Here is a 17,081-nt window from a genome sequence, read left to right on the forward strand (position 1 = left end):
GCGGCGGCCGGTGCCGCGAGGGCGGAGGCGGGGCGCGGGGGAAGGCGGGGCGTGGCGGACGTGGGCCGGGCCGTCGGTGTGCGTGCCCGGGAGTGTGTGCGCGCTGGGGGCGCGCGTGCCTGCCGGTGGCCCCGCGGCCCGGCGCGGCGGAGCGTGCAAGCCCGGCGGGGCGCACGTGGCCGCGCCCGGGAGCTGGCAACTGGCTTCGGGCCTCGCACGGCCGCCCCGTGAGGCTGTTGCTGGGACCCCGGCCCCGAAGCCGCCCCGGGGAAGTAGTTCCACGCAGTTTGCGCGCGCCGCGGGAGCTTTCAACAGCCTCACTGCTCGCAGCGCCTCGAGGCTTGCAGTGCCCTAGGGGCCGACAAGGTCCTCCTTTGGACCGCTTTCGCCCGCGCCCTTCTGTTCCTCTGCCACGCGGAGCTTTGTATTTGCCTCTTCTGAAGTCCCTGCCTCCGGCCGAGACGCTAGCCCGAAGCCCCCTTCCCTGTCAGGCCCCTGACGCGGGAGAGAACTGTGCAGAAAGGGTGTGGCATAACTAAATGCCCCGGGCCAGACTGAGCTCCTGCTGGCGGACTCCTACTGGGATCCTCCTCTCCCCTGGAGTCTAAATAGGGCGTTTCCTTAGGGAAGTTGCTATTCAAATTCTGGCGACCACATACCCGCATTAAAACCTCGTGCCTCAGCTCCTTCATCTCCAATATGGGGCTAATCCTCCCAGGGTTGTTTTGAAAATTCAGAGAAATCGTGCATGGAAGGTTCGCTGATGGATGCCTGGTATTCACGAAGGACCAAAACAAGATATTGGGTATTAGGAGCTGTTATAACTGGGCCTGAATTGTGCACCATTCCCCCTGCGTTCGATTTTTGAAGTCGAGGAACAGGGTAGTGCCCTTCACTTTCTGTCCTGCTCCAAAAACGCTTGCCAGATTGTCTTGAACGTGACTCAGGACCCTCTGTCCTCAGGCCGGGAGATCTGGTAGGAGGAGGACCCCAGATGATAAGATAAAAGACACAGACGGGGTTGGGCTGAAGCCCCAGGTTAGGGGAGGGACGGAATCTTAGAATGCTACTAGGAGTTGGGGCCCGGGGATGGGGGGTTTGGAGATAAGACAGACCCTCAGCCCGGTTTATGTGCAAATACAAAATAGATTGTTATCAAGACTGCCCCGTGGAAGGGAAGCATATCAGGGCTTGCGACCAGGGAAGCTCACTGAGACTGAGCACCCAGGGAGCAGGAAGTCCTACGGATCAGTCCAGGTATCAGAAGGGAGAGAATAAAAGAAGGAATGTGTCAACAATAAGTTTGATCAGCACGCAGTGTCCTCTCCAGGCAGGCGCACCCAGGAGGGCCAGGAGAAGCAACACTGTTTAGCAAGGATCAGCAACCTCTCAAGGCCTCAATGCCATAGCTGCCTCCTTAGGGGAGGGATGAAAGAAGGAAGAGGAGGAGAGAGAGATAGGGTTCTAGGGGTAAAAGGGCCGTAGAAAGCCAAAGGGTATGTACACAAGCCATGGCCCAGTGCAGCTGCGCCATGGAGCAGCCTTGGCCTCTGGTGTCTCCCTGGCATGCTCCCAAGACTCTTCCCCTGGCATAAAGGTCGTGAAAGAAACGGGGCACTAAGAAACCCCCACTGGAAGAGTGGCTTCCAGGGAGGTAGCTGGGAGCCATACGTAGAGGAAAGGAGACTTTGTTATTATTATTTCATACATAGAATAAAATACACAGATTTTCACACTGCAGCTTAGTGCATCCATCTACACCCCTCTTTCCACCATTAGAACAATAAAACATTTTATCCTCCCAATGAGTCATCCCTCACTTAGGTAACCGCAATTCCGACTTCTGTCACCAAAGATTAGTTTTGCCTGTTCTTTAAGGTCATATGCAGGGGTCATATTGTCTGTACTCTTGTGTCTGGCTGGCACCTTTCGCTCAGCATAATATTTGTGATAACCATCCACGTTGTTGCCTACATCAATAGTTCATTTTTGTTTGTTTGCTTACGTGTGTAGAATTCCATTGCAAATACACTGTAATTTATCCACAAGAGACTGACTGTTTTAGTATATCTTTTTGTATCTTGTGTTATCTTTTCAAAAAAGAAAAAGTTTTTAAAAATGTGTTTAAGAAGGGCCAGGCACGGTGGCTCACACCTGTAATCCCAGCACTTTGGGAGGCCGAGGCAGGTGGATCACCTGAGATCAGGAGTTCGAGACCAGCCTGGCCAACATGGTGAAACCCTGTCTCTACTGAAAATAAAGAAAATGAGCCAGGCGTGGTGGTGGGCGCCTGTAATCCCAGCTACTCGGGAGGCCGAGGCAGGAGAATTGCTGGAACCAGGGAGACACAGGTTGCAGTGAGCCAAAATCACGCCATTGCACTCCAGGCTGGGCGACAGAATAGGACTCGGTCTCAAAACAAACAAACAAACAAACAAACGTGTTTAAGAAAAAGAATTTTAGAGTAGAGAACTAATCTCTAGGAACTTATCAGACTTAAGGATCACCATGTGGTTGTAACTGTAGAGGCTGTAATTTCATTCAGATGTTGGAGGCAAATGTCTGTTGAAAGTATCCTTGTAGGTGTATGAGCCAAATGGGACTACTTCTGATACAGTGTATTCGGGAGGCTACTCGGGAGGCTGAGGTGGGAAGATCACTTGGGCACAGGAGGCAGAGGTTGTAGTGAGCTGAGATCACGCCACTGCACTCTCATCTGGGCAACAGAGTGAGACTCTGTTTAAAAGAGAAAAAAAAATTGTTTGAAACCCATGGTTTTAGTGTAGATGCTGGTTAGAAGCACTGGCCAAGAAATGTCCTATATAACTGTTTCCACAGATACATAAGACACATTCGAAGTCTACATTTTGACTTTCTTCCCCTCATTCGCTTCACTCACACCGGCTTCCTGGCTGTTCCTAAAACAGTTCCCTACCTTCAGGGCCTCAGAGGCTTCACACTTACTGCTCCCTTGGCTTGGAATGCTCTTTGCGCAGGTACCCACATTCATTGTCAGCTGCCTCAATTCCTTCGGGTCTTTACGCAAAAGTCACATCCTCACTGAGATCTTCCCTGGTCACACAATCTACATGTGTTTTGTTTTGTTTCGTTTTTTTCCTTTTCCTTTTCTTTCTTCCTTTTTTTTTTTTTTTTTGAGACAGAGTCTTGCTCTGTTACCCAGGCTGGAGTGCAGTGGCATGATGATGGTTCACTACAGCCTCAACCTCCTGTGTTCAGACAATCCTTCCACCTCAGCCTCCCGGGTAGCTGAGACTACAAGGATGTAACACCACACCCAACTAATTTTTGTATTTTTTTTAAAGTAGAGAGAGGGTTTCACCATGTTCCCCGGGGTTGGTCTGGAGCGCCTGAGCTCAAGTGATCCTCCAGCCGCAGCTTCCCAAGTTGCTGGGATTACTGGCATGAGGCACTGCACCCGGCCCAATCTAAAAATTTCATACACCAACCCACAAAATGATGTCTCATGTCCCTCTGTCCTGCTCTACTTTTCTCTCCTTAGCATACCCTACATTTGGCTCTTATAATGAGGAGACTTTCTCTCTAACGTTCCCCACAGTTCAGTTATCTTGTTTAAGCAGATCCTTGACCCAGTAGAATACATGCTTCATGATGGCAGGGATTTTATCTTTTTGTTGTGTTCCCCCACCACCTCCCACCGCTAGTATATATCAAGTGCCTACAACAGTGACTAGTGTACATTCGTTGAAAAAAACTCTTTCATTTAACAATATATTGAGTAACAACTAGCTATCATGCTCGTGACAGGGACTGGAAGATCAGATAAACAAAATAGACTTCATTCCTAATCTTTTGGAGTTTACATCCTAGTTGAGGAGCCAGACATTATACAAGTAATTACAATTGTGACAGTTGCTACAAAGACCAAATACAAGATGAGAGGTGAGAGGGTACTAAGAGAGGGAGGGTGTTGATGTAGCCGGTGGAACTGGGAAGCTCCCCAGAAAAAGTTAAGTTGCCCACAAGAAAAAAAGGCAAAAGCAGTCAGGTGTCTGGCGCTTTGGAGGAGCTAAAGGCAAGCAGCTGTGGCCAGAGTCCCACGGGAGAGGAGAAATGAGGCTGGAGAGGCAGGTGCTGGATAGATCCATATGGCAGGGTAGGGAGTGAGTTGGGAGTGAGGTCTCTATCCTGAATGCAACGGAAGCCATGGATGAGTTTACCAAGAATATGTCTACCGGGAACTGTCAGTGTCTGCCTTAATGAATTAGATGCTGGGAGAAGCAGACTCCTTGGAGGAGGGGAAGTAGTGGAAGGACCTTTAAAATGGCCCAGATTCAGACCATGAAGGGCAGCTTGGTTGGGCTTCCCTCCTATCTTCAGCTCAAGAAAGAAGTGAAAGCCACTGAGGCTTGCCAATGGGAAGGGCTGGAAAGTTATCAACTCAGACTTCCTCCTGCCGTTAAATTTGCAAGTGCTACTCCCCAGAGGGAAACCTGAATACTCACTAAGCCTAGGACTTTGAACCTTAGGAATCCCCAATGAAGGTATTATAAACAAGTGAGAGAAACAAAGTTTGCTGCAAACACCTCAGTGCTTACCCCTGCCCCACCCATGATACACCTCCTTATGGTCTGAGTCCCACATGGTGGATCTGGGGTGACATTTTCAACAATCTGCAGTGAAATGAGAAAAATAAGGGGTAAATATATGAGTACTTTCCTGTGACAAGATAAATTACCAATGGTTGATTCTTAGGAAAGATTATTTTTTATTCTGAGATTACGTTCTTTCCTTTTTTCTTTTCTCAGAGGTTTGGGTAATTTAAGCGTCCCTTCTTTAATGGAATGATGGCAATAGTATGTGCCTTTCCTAAATGTAAGTTGCCTTTCCTAAAATGTCCTGAATTGGCCAAATCACTAGTTGGAAATTTGGTGTTGATTTCTCAATTCTCTCCCCTCACTGATTTTATCTTTTAAGTTTTAAGGGCACCAAGACCTAAATGATCTTAATGAAGCTTTCTGAGTTATGTGTGATTGAGGGGAAGAGGAGGGAGAAAACAGTATCACGAGGTGACTGAAAAAGCCACCCAAGAAGGAGTGAAGCCAGAAAGGCTAAAATGTCAATCCTAATCGCTAGGAATTAATGCCCTACTTTGCACATAATGTTCCTTCAGTGGATTAAGAGAGAAAACTGTTGCTTGGAGCAACTACCTACCTGGAGGTGGAGGGTCTTAGGAACTGGGGAAAACCCAGCTCATTTCACTGAAAGCCTCAGGCTTGTGCTGGTATCACTAGGGACATCTGGAAACTAATGCTGAAGATAAGATTAACTTCTAAAGAAGCTCTCCTGGAGTCAGAGTGAGATGGAACTTCCCTGACCATCTGCTTTGAACCTTCACCAGATTTTGCAACCTGGTGACATTTTACCGTGTCATCTGTGCACGTGCTTATCAGAAATGTGAAGTTTCATTGATCTGCCTCTTCTACAGTAGGAAATATCACAAGTCAAAATTGTCCTGGCTTATACGTCACACCCTTGACAAAAATTAACTCAAACTGTATCATAGACCAACATGTGAAACTTAAACCTATAAAACTATAAAACTTCCAGAAGAAAATATCGGAGAAAATCTTTCTGGCCTTGGGTAGGCAAAGGTTTCCTAGATATGAAACAAAAAGCATGATCCATAAAAGAAAAAGTTGATAGCTTCTATGCCATCAAAGCTAAAAACTTCTCTTTGAAAGACACTGTTAAACATATGAAAGGACAACTCAAAGACAGAGAAAATATTTGCAAAACACATATCTGATAAAGGACTTATATCCAGAATACATGAAGAACTTTTACTATGCAATAAGAAGGCAATCCACCTAATGAAAACATGAACAAGAAATGGGAGTGGACATTCCACCAAAAGATACACAAATGCACAATAGGTACATGAAAAGATGCTCAACATCATTATTCATTAGGGAAATGCAAATTAAAACCACAAAGAGACACCACTGCATATCAGAATGGCAAAACACACACATACACACACACACACACACACACACATACGCACACACCTGACAATCCCAAGTGCTGGGGAGGATGTGGAGTGACCCTCACACATTGCCAGTGGGAGTGCAATATGGTACAGTTCCTCTGGAAAAACAGTTTGGCAGTTTCTTATAAAGTTAAACATACACTTACCATATGAGCCAGCAATCCCACTCCTAGGGATTTACCAAGAGAAATGAAGACATATGTTCACATAAAAACCTGTGCTCAGATATTTATAGCAGCTTTATTCATAATCACCAAAACTTGGAAACAACCCAAATGCCCTTTAACTGGCGATACAATAAACAAATTGTGGCACATCCATACCGTGGAATACTACTCATCAATTAAAAGGAACACACTACTGATCTATGCAATGTGGATGAATCTCAAATACATTATCCTAAGTGAAAGAACAAAGTCTCAAAAGGTCACATACTGTGTGGTTCCATTTACGTAACTTTCTGGAAAAGGCAAAATCAGAGGGATAGAGAACAGATCAGTGATTGCCAAGCATTAGGGGTGGAGGGAGTATTTGACTACAAAGGAGTGGCAGCAAAAAAGAATGCGAGGGGTGGAAGTTATCTACATCTTTACTATGGAGGTACTTACAAGATAGAATGCATTTGTCAAAACTCAGACCTGTACACCAAAAAGAGTAAATTTTGCTACTCAGGAGGCAGAGGCAGGGAGATTGCTTGAGTCTAGAAGTTCGAGGCTGCAGTGAGCTATGATCACGCCACTGCACTCCAACCTGAGAGACAGAACAAGAACCTGTCTCTGAAAAAAAATAAGTACATTTTACTGTATGTAAGTCACATCTCAATAACTCTGGACTGAAAAGTTCCCTAAGCATCTACATTCCATATTCCTTCCCCTCTTGAAGTAATAACCATAAGACCTAGCATTTTGTAGCTTTGCTATGTGCCTGGCACTGTGAATACTCCTGTCCTTTTCAGAGTATTCTTCTTTTCAGTAATTTATCCAATTACTCAGGCCATAATCCTTGGAATTTTCCTTGACTTCTCTCTTTTTCTTATACCCTACATCAGTCCAGCCTTTGCACTTGCCCTTCAGTATATATCCTGAATCTGACCACTTCCCATTATCTCTATTGCTGTCACTCCAGTCCAACATAGAATTATTTCTCAGCCTCCTAACTGAAAAGAGGAGGACTTCTAGTCTTCTCTTCTTGCACTCTGTACTGTCAGGATATGCTTGGTTATGCTATGGTAACCCTCCCAAATCTTCGTGATTTATCCCAACAAAGTGATTAAAGGGATTTCTTGCTGAAACCACATATCTGCAGGTCAACACCTCCACCCTGTCTCTCCTCACTCTTTGGACCTAGGCTGTGATGGCCTGAATGTGTCCTCCACAATTCATGTGTTGGAAATTTAATTCCCAATGCAACAGTGTTGGGAAGTAGGGCCTTTGCAGAGGTGTTTAGGTGGTGAGGGCTTTACTCTCATGAATGGATTAATGCTGCTATAAAAGGGCATGGCAGAGGGAGTTCATCCTCTTTGCCCTACTGCCTTCTGCCATGTGAGGACACAGTATTCCTCCCCTCTGGAGGATGCAGTGTTCAAGCTGCCACCTTGGAAGCGGAGAGCAGCCCTCAATAAATGCTAGCACCTTGATTTTGGACTTCCCTACCTCCAGAACGGTGAGACAATACATTTCTGTTCTTTATAAATTACCCAGCAGTCTTGAGTACTTTGTGACAGCAGCACAAACAAAGACCCAGGCTTTCTGAGCTGCATCTAGCTTGAACATCACTGGTGGCTGTAAAGGAGCTCTGGAGGCACACATTCTGTCAATCAGCTGCCTGGCCTGGAAGTGACACAGTGACCTGTGCTCACAACTCATTGGTCAGAGTTTCATGGCCACCCTGCATGACAGGAAGCATAAACAGGAAGCCAGTATGTGCCCAGGAGGTAGAGAGCAAGAGATATTTGGCCATCGGCTTTGTGATTACCATGATTCTTTAAAGTCTTCTCTCAAAACCACGTGAAGAGATCCTTTCAAGATGTTGATGACTCACTTACACAAAATCCTCGAATGACTTTCATGACATTTAGATGAAAATCCAGAATCTTGACCCTGGCCTTCAAGACCTGCTAACTTCGTCCACCCCTGGCTTCTTCACCCCCAGCTCAGCTCTAGGAACTCGGGCCCCTTGCTGTTTCCTGCCACGCCCAGCCCCTCCTCACGGCCTTTCTGCCTGCTCTCCCCTAGATAGTCCCACAGCTACATTGCTGTCATGGTCCAGGTGGATGCTAAATGCCCCTTCTTCAGGGAGGACCTCCCTGACTAGGACATCTTACATAGCATAACCCCCAGTCACTGCCACCCTCACCCTGCTTTATCTTTCTTTACACCCTTAGCATGACCTAGCATTGTATGATGGGGTGTGTGTGTGTGTGTGTGTGTGTGTGTGTGTTTTGGCCTGGTTCATCCAGTAGAATGTAATATTTGTTGGGACAGGGACTTTCCTTTGTTCAATCCTAGTTTGTGGGCCTGTGAGTTTTTGCCAAAACAGTCCAGCCACACGTGCCAGAGCCCAGGAAATGGATGATGAGCTTTAGCACTGTTCCAGTTTGGGCCTTGTGAATATTCAGGTGAGTGGTTCCCTATGATGGTATGATTTCCTTCGTTTTTTCCATAACTTTTTTCTGTTTTGTTTTTTTTGTTGTTTTTTTGTTTTTTTTTTTTTAGATGGAGTTTTGTTCTTTGTTGCCCAGGCTGGAGTGCAGTGGCGTGATCTCGGCTCACTGCAACCTCCGCCTCCCGGGTTTAAGTAATTCTCCTGCCTCCGCCTCCCGAGTAGCTGGGACTACAGGCATGCGCGACCACACCTGGCTAATTTTGTATTTTAGTAGAGACAGGTTTTCTCCATGTTTCTCAGGCTAATCTCGAACTCCCGACCTCAGGTGATCCACCCGCTTCGGCCTCCAAAGTGCTGGGATTACAGGAATGAGCCACCACGCCCAGCCGTGTTTTCTGTTGTTATTGTGATTATTGTTGTTTGTTTTTTGAGACAGGGTCTTACTCTGTTCCCAGGGCTGGAGTGCAGAGGCATGATGTCAGCTCACTGCAGCCTTGACTTCCTGGGTGCAAGTGATCCTCCCACCTCAGCCTCCCAAGTAGCTGGGACTACAGGCATATACCATCATGCCCAGCTACTTTTTGTATTTTTTGTAAAGACGGGATTTCACCCTGTTACCCAGGCTGGTCTCGAACTCCTGGGTTCAAGCAATTCACCTGCCTCAGTCTCCCAAAGAGCTGGGACTACAGGCGTGAGTCACTGCGCCTAGCCAGTTCTGCAATGTTTATTAAAGCCCTGGACCCAGAAATTGCTTCCCTAGCAGCTTGTTCTTTTTTTATTATTATTTTATATTTGAGACAGGGCTCTATTTTCCCCAGGCTGGTCTCGAACTCCTGAGCTCAAGAGATCCTCCTGCCTTGGCCTCCCTAGTATCTGGGACTACAGGCACATACCACTGGGCTCGGCTACTGGCCGCTTATCCTTGATACTTGAATTTCCACCCTTAGAGTCAGAGTCATAGAATGTTGAAGACGGAATGAAGAGTTAAGACCATCCATCTAGTACTGTCTTAGTTCAGAGGCAAAAACCCATGAGCAGAGAGATCACAGAGGGCCTTCACATATATCGCTGCCTCCCACAGCTGCCTCTGTGTGAATTACCGTTGACACTGGCAGCCTATGTAGCTCATCCAGGTTCATTCCTGCAACTGACCAGGTTTTGTACCTGGACTTCAAAACCTGCTTTTCTGATTGCAGATTCTATTATGCCACAAATGGAATCCCTAGAGCTTAAATATCCTGACATTCATGAAGAGTAAGATTAAGAAAGAGACTTACCCACAGGAACATCTAATAATGTTAGGGTCTATGTACACATTGTTACGAGCTGAACTGTGTCCCCACCCCCACTCCCAAATCAATATGTTGAAGCCCTAATCCTGGCTACCTCAGAATATGACTGTATTAAAGATAGAGTCTTTAAAGAGGTGATTAAGTTAAAATAATGGCATTTGGGTGAGTCCAATCTGCCTGGTATCCCTATAAGAAGACGAAATTTAGACACTCTACATAGAAAAACGAAGACAAATGCACACACAGAGGAAAGACCACATAAAGACACAGCAAGAAGGTGGCCATCTGCAACCCAAGGAGAGTGGCCTCAGGAGAAATCAAATCTGCCAACACCTTGATCTTGGACTTCTAGGTCCTGAAATGTGAGGAAATAAATAAATCTCTGTTGTTTAAGTTGCACAGTTTGAATTACTTTGTTACAGCAGATCTAGCAAACTTATCCATACATCATGAGTTTGTGGGTAGCTAAAGAGAGGCTGCCCTGGCCGGGTGCAGTGGTTCACACCTGTAATCTCAGCACTTTGGAATGCCAAGGTGGGCGGATGGCTTTAGCTCAGGAGTTCAAGAAGAGCCTGGCCAACATGACAAAACCCTGTCTCCACAGAAGATACAAGAATTAGCCAGGCATGGTGGTGCAAGCTTCTAGTCTTAGCTACTCATGAGGCTGTGGTGGGAGGATCGCTTGAGCCAGGGAGGTCAAGGATGCAGTGAGCTGAGATCATGCTACTGCACTCCAACCTGGGCAACAGAATGAGACCCTGTCAAAAACAAAAACCCAAGAGAGAGGCTGCCTATGAGATAATAACCAACATATATGGAGTGCTTACTCAGACAAGGTGCTAAGCACTTTGGGTGTTAACTAATGAACTAATAACTCAATGAATATTAACAATAAGCATATGAGGTAGATTATATTACAGTGCCCCTTTTATAAATTAGGAAGTTAAGAAGCAGTAAAGTTAAGTCACTTACCCTGAGTCGCACATCTGGAAAGTGACTGGGCTGAGACTTGAACCGAGGCAGCTTGGATTCCAGAGTCCAGGCTCTGAAGGAACTAGTTAGTCAGTTATGACCATTTCTATCTTCCAGATGAGGAAACTAAGACTTAGACACTGGTCCAACCCACAGCCAGGGTGTGGCAGAACCAGAATTTCCAGTTCTTTGTACTTCATCACAAACCGAATCCCTGGAATGCAAGAATCCTGAAAGTTGTTAACTGAAGGAAGGAAAGGGGCCCACCTGGAGGAGGAAGAGCAAAAATCTATTTATACACAAAATAGCTTTGCAAGGGGAAGAGGCACCTGATATAAAAGTTTTGGGCCACTTGAAGCGTGACAGGGAGATGGTAAAATGGAGCCAGAATCTGAGAAGGCTGGGAAGAGGTGGAAGTACCAACTGCAGAGCTTCGAAGAGCGCCATATCCCTCACCTCCTCTTCAGAGCCTCTCCTCCCTGTTGCTACTGCCAAGAGAAGAGAGGTAGGGTATCTTGCCTAAGGTCACACAACTAGGAAGACAGTTGGCGGGATGCATTCAGGTCTCCTAACTACAACTCCATTCTCTTCTTACTTTTATTTTTAGTCTTGACAGATATTTATGAAGTACCTACTATGAGCCAGATACGGCATGCTGACAATACAAGGATCACGGACACAGCAGGCCTCATAGTCTGGGAGAAAGAGGCACACGAGCAGGTGATGGGAACAGAGAGGTGGCCAGGTGATCGGTCACTGTCACCCCATGTTCTTTTGTCTGCCGGTATTTTCCCCTTTTTCAATCTGACTGTTGATGCTCCCTGTCTTAGGAAATGTGGCAGAGGAGAAGCAAAAAAGGCCCGTCAATCCCTGCCTCTCGTGTTCCCTGAATTCTAAATTCCCGAAGTCCCTGGTAGGGGAACTGAGAGGAGGTGGGGGATAGACAAATGTTTGGAAGAAGTAGGGTCTGGGGAGTGCTTCCTCCAGGCATTGGGGAAGGAGAGAAGATGAAGAGTTCATAAGGTAGAGGGGGCTGTGGGCCAGAGAGCAGGGGGAGCCTGCCTACAAATGGGCTCTGGGAAGGTGGCCGGATCCCAAAGCAGGAGTGGCAGTGGTTGTGTCTATGCAGAGGCCGCTGTGCATAGCTTCCAGGATCTCTAGCCTGGGTTGGGCATTGCCAAGACAACTCCCGGACTTGAAAGGGCCATGAAGAGGAAACTAGGGATATCTCTATGGCAACCTGTGATTAACACATGCCCTGAGACCAGATAGACAACCCCCTTAGCACTGAAATTGAGTCAGGATATGGGTTCCAAATAAAAATCAAGGAGAGAGAGAGAACAATAAGGTAAGACATTTCTGGCATGCCTGAAATTCCTACCTGCTATGTTATAAGAGACACAAACCAAAGTACATGGGAACGTACTGGCCAACCAGTATGGTTCAGGGAAACAAGTCAGGAAGGGCACTCAAGGTCGGGGAACAGCACATGCAGTGACACTAAGGAGAAGAGCCTTGTGGACTGCAACGCAACAAGTGTGCTGGAACTTGGAGTGCATGTGGATTGGTGGATGTGAGCATCCAGAGAGGTAAGCTCTGCCTTGAAGCATCTTATGAACCATGCTGATTGGTTGGATTTTATCTTGAAGACAATGGTGGGCCATTCACAAGCTATGGCTAGATTTTATCATGAAGACAATGATGGCCTATTCACAGACTATAATCAGGAAATTTATGGAATTTACATTGAATTTTTAAAATGTCTTTAGGGGCCGGGCATGGTGGCTCACACCTGTAGTCCTAGCACTTTGGGAGGCTGAGGCAGACAGATCACGAGGTCAGGAGATCCAGACCATCCTGGCTAACATGGTGAAACCCCGTCTCTACTAAAAGTACAAAAAAAATTATCCAGGCGTGGTGGCAGGTGCCTGTACTCCCAGCTACTCAGGAGGTTGAGGCAGGAGAATGGTGTGAACCCGAGAGGTGGAGCTTACAGTGAGCCAAGATCGTGTCACTGCACTCCAGCCTGGGCAACAGAATGAGACTCCATCTCAAAAAAAAAAAAAGATGTCCTTAGGAACAATGCGTATAGTAGTAGCTTAGGTCAGAGTGAGAAAGGGAAGAGAAGACCAGTAAAAATGACAAATAACTGAAAAAGACAGGGAGAGGGTTACTGGAAAAAAACGAAGAGATTTCCAACAGTAAAAGCTGCTGGACTTAATTCATGATTGGACACTCTGAATAAGGCAGAGGGAGGAGTCAAGGATAATACCCAGGTTTCCAACTTGGGTGACTGAGTGGATCGTAGTGCTATTAACAGACATAGAGTCACAGGAGGAGAGGCTGTTTAGAGGAGGAAATATTGACCTAAGTTATAGATATGATGATTTGATGTGTTATTTGGGATGCTTGTGGCTGCAAGTAACAACCACCACAGCAACAACAAACCCATACAAACCATGAGAAAATGTATTATTAATATTCAACATAGTCGAAAGCCCCAGTCCTAGATGAGGTACAATCAACTTGTTCATAAGCACATGGATTCCATCCTTTTCTTATGGCTTCAACCTGACATTGGTTCTCCTCATGGCTGCAGACAGTTGTCACCACTCCAATATTACAAGGTTCAGCATTGAAAGGAAGAAGAGGGACCGTTTTTTCATGTGTCTTCTTAGGAGGGAGAAAAACCTTTCCCAGACGTCCCCAGTTATCTTCTCCTTTATATTTTACTGGCAGAAGTGGGTCATGAGCTCGCTCCTAAAATAATCACTGGCTTTAGCCAACCATCAGGAATGAAACGGCAGTTGGGGAGTCCACCACCCCACCTCTATAAGGAGGTTGTGTCACATGCAAATTGAGATAGCATGAAAACAGTTGGAAACCAGAATCAGAAGACAGAATTTGGCTGAAGATATCATAGAGGAGTTAACTGCAGGCAAGGCTGAGAAGGAGCCCTAGCCGAGACAGGGGCAGAGAGGAAAAAAAGGAGCAAAACACAGAACTCTGGAGAGCACCTCTATTTAAGGGAGGGGCTACTTGAGAAGGCGATATTAGAGTTTAATAGCTGAGAACTTGACTGTGGATTCAAACTGACCTAGGTTGGGATTCCCATTCCTGCTACTTATTAGCTATGTGACCTTGGGTGAGGATCCCTTAAATCACTCAGAGCCTTAGTTTTCTTATCTTTTTTTAAATAATAATTTAATTTTTTTTTTTTTCTGAGACAGAGTCTCACTCTGTCGCCCAGGCTGGAGTGCAGTGGCGCAATCTCAGCTCACTGCAAGCTCCACCTCCCCAGTTCAAGTGATTCTTGGGTCTCAGCCCCCCAAGTAGCTGTGATTACAGGCTTGCGCCACCATGCCTGGATAATTTTTATATTTTTTGTAGGGATGGGGTGTCACCATGTTGGCCAGGCTGGTCTCGAACTCCTGACCTCAAGTAATCCGCCTGCCTCGGCCTCCTAAAGTGCTGGGATTACAGACATGAGCTATCGCTGCCTGAAGTTTTCTTATCTTTAAAATGGAACCAATAAGCTCAGGAATGCTATGAATTGTTGATACGAAGATGTATACAAAGCCTAAGCACAACTTCAGTCCACGGTTGCTACCCCATAACTGTTGAGAAAAAAGAGAGCAGCCTAGGTGAGGGTCTTAGAAGGAGTGATAGAGAAAGCTGGAGGATAGCCAGGATGGGATGGTGTCATTGAAGCCACAGGGTAAGAGAACTTCAAGGAGGAAAGAGTGGACAATTATGTCATCTGGCTGAAGAGAGGTCAGGTCAGAAGAGGACTGAAAAATGCCCTTTGGATTTAGCAATTAGAAGATCACTGGTACCCTTGACAAGAACACTTTGAGTGGAGTGCTGGGGCTGGAAGCCAGGAAGCTGGGGTCAGCGGTCAAGCCCGGAATCCAAACTGCCTGGCTGCCAACATCAGTGTTCTCTTCGCTATGCCAGGAGCTGCTTCGTTTTGAGAATCCCCATTGAAGTCATGCCTCAAAAATACTCATTTAGAGAGCAGTAAACAGTAGGATTCCACAATCTGTGAATGAAAATGGCCCCACTTCATCCTTTTACATTTTTTTGTGGATAAAGCGAAGGTGTTTGTTTTCTTTCATTAGAAAAATGTTACATCTTTTTGGAGGGTTTGTATTTACCATTTTATTGACATATGCGTCTTTCTTATATAACGTATTTTGCAAAAATTAAAACAAACAAACAAAACAAAACCCAAACAACATACGTGCTTTGCATGAAACTCAGAGAGTTCAAACCCCTCGCTCTGGATACGTGTTCGAGGCAAAGCCTGGGACTAGGAAAACTCTAGGAGAACCGTGCAACTTGGCAAATCCTCCTTTAATAAATGCTAGCAGTTGCATTTGAGATTGATTTGGTCATACGGATCGTGTTTGTCAGGGCTGTCATTAAAAGTCTAATATTTTCCTCATTGCAGACTGTCTCCGAGTAATCCAAACGTGGGCAGCAGCTAAGCATGGTCAATTTCAAGACCTCCTTCCTGCTACCCACCTCCCCCTCCCAGCTATCTCAACTCCCAAGTGGATGATCCCTCATCCCTAGCAACAACTGCAGCTGCTACTGTTTCTTGACTCTGGCGAAGAAAGTGGGCTTGGGGCCAGGCCTTCTGTCCAGGGCTCCCTGTGGAAGATGCTAGAAGAGAGCAGCACACACTCTCTCACCGTCAGTGACCCAAGTTCATCACCTTGACCAAACATCTGGATTACAACACACAGAGTTCAAAGGTCCAGAATGTGTGTCTGCACCTGGTCGGGCTGTTTAAACGGAGCTGACCTTAAACCAAACACGCGTCCTTGGTGCTGTTATTTGTGTGGAAGATTGGATGCCAAATATAAATATTAGCTACAGCATCTTCTCTCCGCAGGCTTTGTGACTAAAGGATGCATATAAAGGATGCATATTCACCATCTACTGTGCATGAAGAGCTACCCAACTCTACTCTGAGTACCAGACTCTTCTCCCTAGCAGGCAGATTTCCTTTCTACTAACCGTTTTTTAATGTTTGTTTTCCTGAATTGTATTGCGACTCCCTTCTGCCGTGGAGCCCTCACTGGCCTCTTCATTTCAGGTCATCAGGTGGAAAGCACGCTGCAGAAAGGACTGTTCCCATGCCCAGGAGAGGCTTGCAAGTGAGCTGCATGTAATCACCCCCCGGCAGAATGCAGTGCAGGGGGTTGGGGTTACAGTCAGTGAGGAGTACAATGATGCTTTGGAGTGGAAGTGAGCTTTCAAATCTCAGCAGCCCTGAGTGATTCCTCCGCTTAGGGTGAGTGTGTGTGTGGCGGGTGTGGTTGAGAGCTGCCAGGGGCACAGCAAGCATGGCAGTCGAGGGACAAGTTAGACCATGAGGTTTCTGGGCACAGCACTGGACTTGGTTTTTCTGTTTTTAGAAAGAGGCCTCAAGCCTCAAGATAGAGCATTATTTTTTCCCACAAACATGATTTCACCTATTGTCTTGATTGTCATTGCTATCCAGTGTACTAAGTACTAGGGAACAGGGCCATATGTGATAATATTATGGGAGAAGAGAAGACAAGGCACAAAACCCTGACTAGGATACTTCAGTTAGAGAGAAAGAAGTGATTGAATGGGAGCATTCAATCATTCCTTCATTCAACACATACTTACTGAGCACCTATTATGTGCCAGCACCACGCTGGCTACTAGAGCTATAATGATGAAGATGACAGCTGCTCACATCACAGAGCCCACTCTTTCATGAAGCTAGACTGCATGCCTACTGGGTGCCATGCCCTGGGAGGCGCCCTCCTAGATAACAGCCTTTGGAAGCAGATGAGACAATAAGACAAGTCACTTCAAAAATGTGCCACGAGCTGGGCGTGGTGGTTCACACATGTAATCCCAGCACTTTGGGAGGCCAAGGTGGGCAGGTCGCTTGAGGTCAGGAGTTCAATACCAGCCTAGCCAATGTGGTGAAAGCCCGTCTCTACTAAAATTACAAAAATTAGCGAGGCATGGTGGTGGGTGCCCATAATCCCAGCTACTCAGGAGGCTGAGGCAGGAAAATTGCTTGAACCTGAGAGGCAGAGGTTGCAGTGAGCCAAGGTCACACCACTGCATTCCAGCCTGGTGACAGAGTGAGACTCTGTCTCAAAAAATAAAATAAAAATGTACCATAAGTGTGG

At 46.3% G+C, this 17,081-nt stretch overlaps 2 long non-coding RNA genes across 2 annotated transcripts; one reads left to right on the forward strand and one right to left on the reverse strand.

Moving 5' to 3' along the window:
• Positions 1–389: 389 nt before the first annotated feature.
• On the reverse strand, positions 390–11,014 carry LOC117083139. Its single transcript, XR_004436965.1, has 3 exons — positions 10,900–11,014; positions 1,505–2,412; positions 390–495 (listed from the first exon to the last, which is right to left on the reverse strand). It is a non-coding gene; the product is annotated as an uncharacterized LOC117083139 (long non-coding RNA).
• Positions 11,015–11,111: 97 nt separating this feature from the next.
• LOC117076474 lies at positions 11,112–16,382 on the forward strand. Its single transcript, XR_004434377.1, has 3 exons — positions 11,112–11,404; positions 11,507–11,619; positions 15,800–16,382. It is a non-coding gene; the product is annotated as an uncharacterized LOC117076474 (long non-coding RNA).
• Positions 16,383–17,081: the final 699 nt, after the last annotated feature.

This window comes from Trachypithecus francoisi, unplaced genomic scaffold, assembly GCF_009764315.1.
Source record: "Trachypithecus francoisi isolate TF-2019V2 unplaced genomic scaffold, Tfra_2.0 Lachesis_group0, whole genome shotgun sequence".
Lineage (NCBI taxonomy): Eukaryota > Metazoa > Chordata > Mammalia > Primates > Cercopithecidae > Trachypithecus > Trachypithecus francoisi.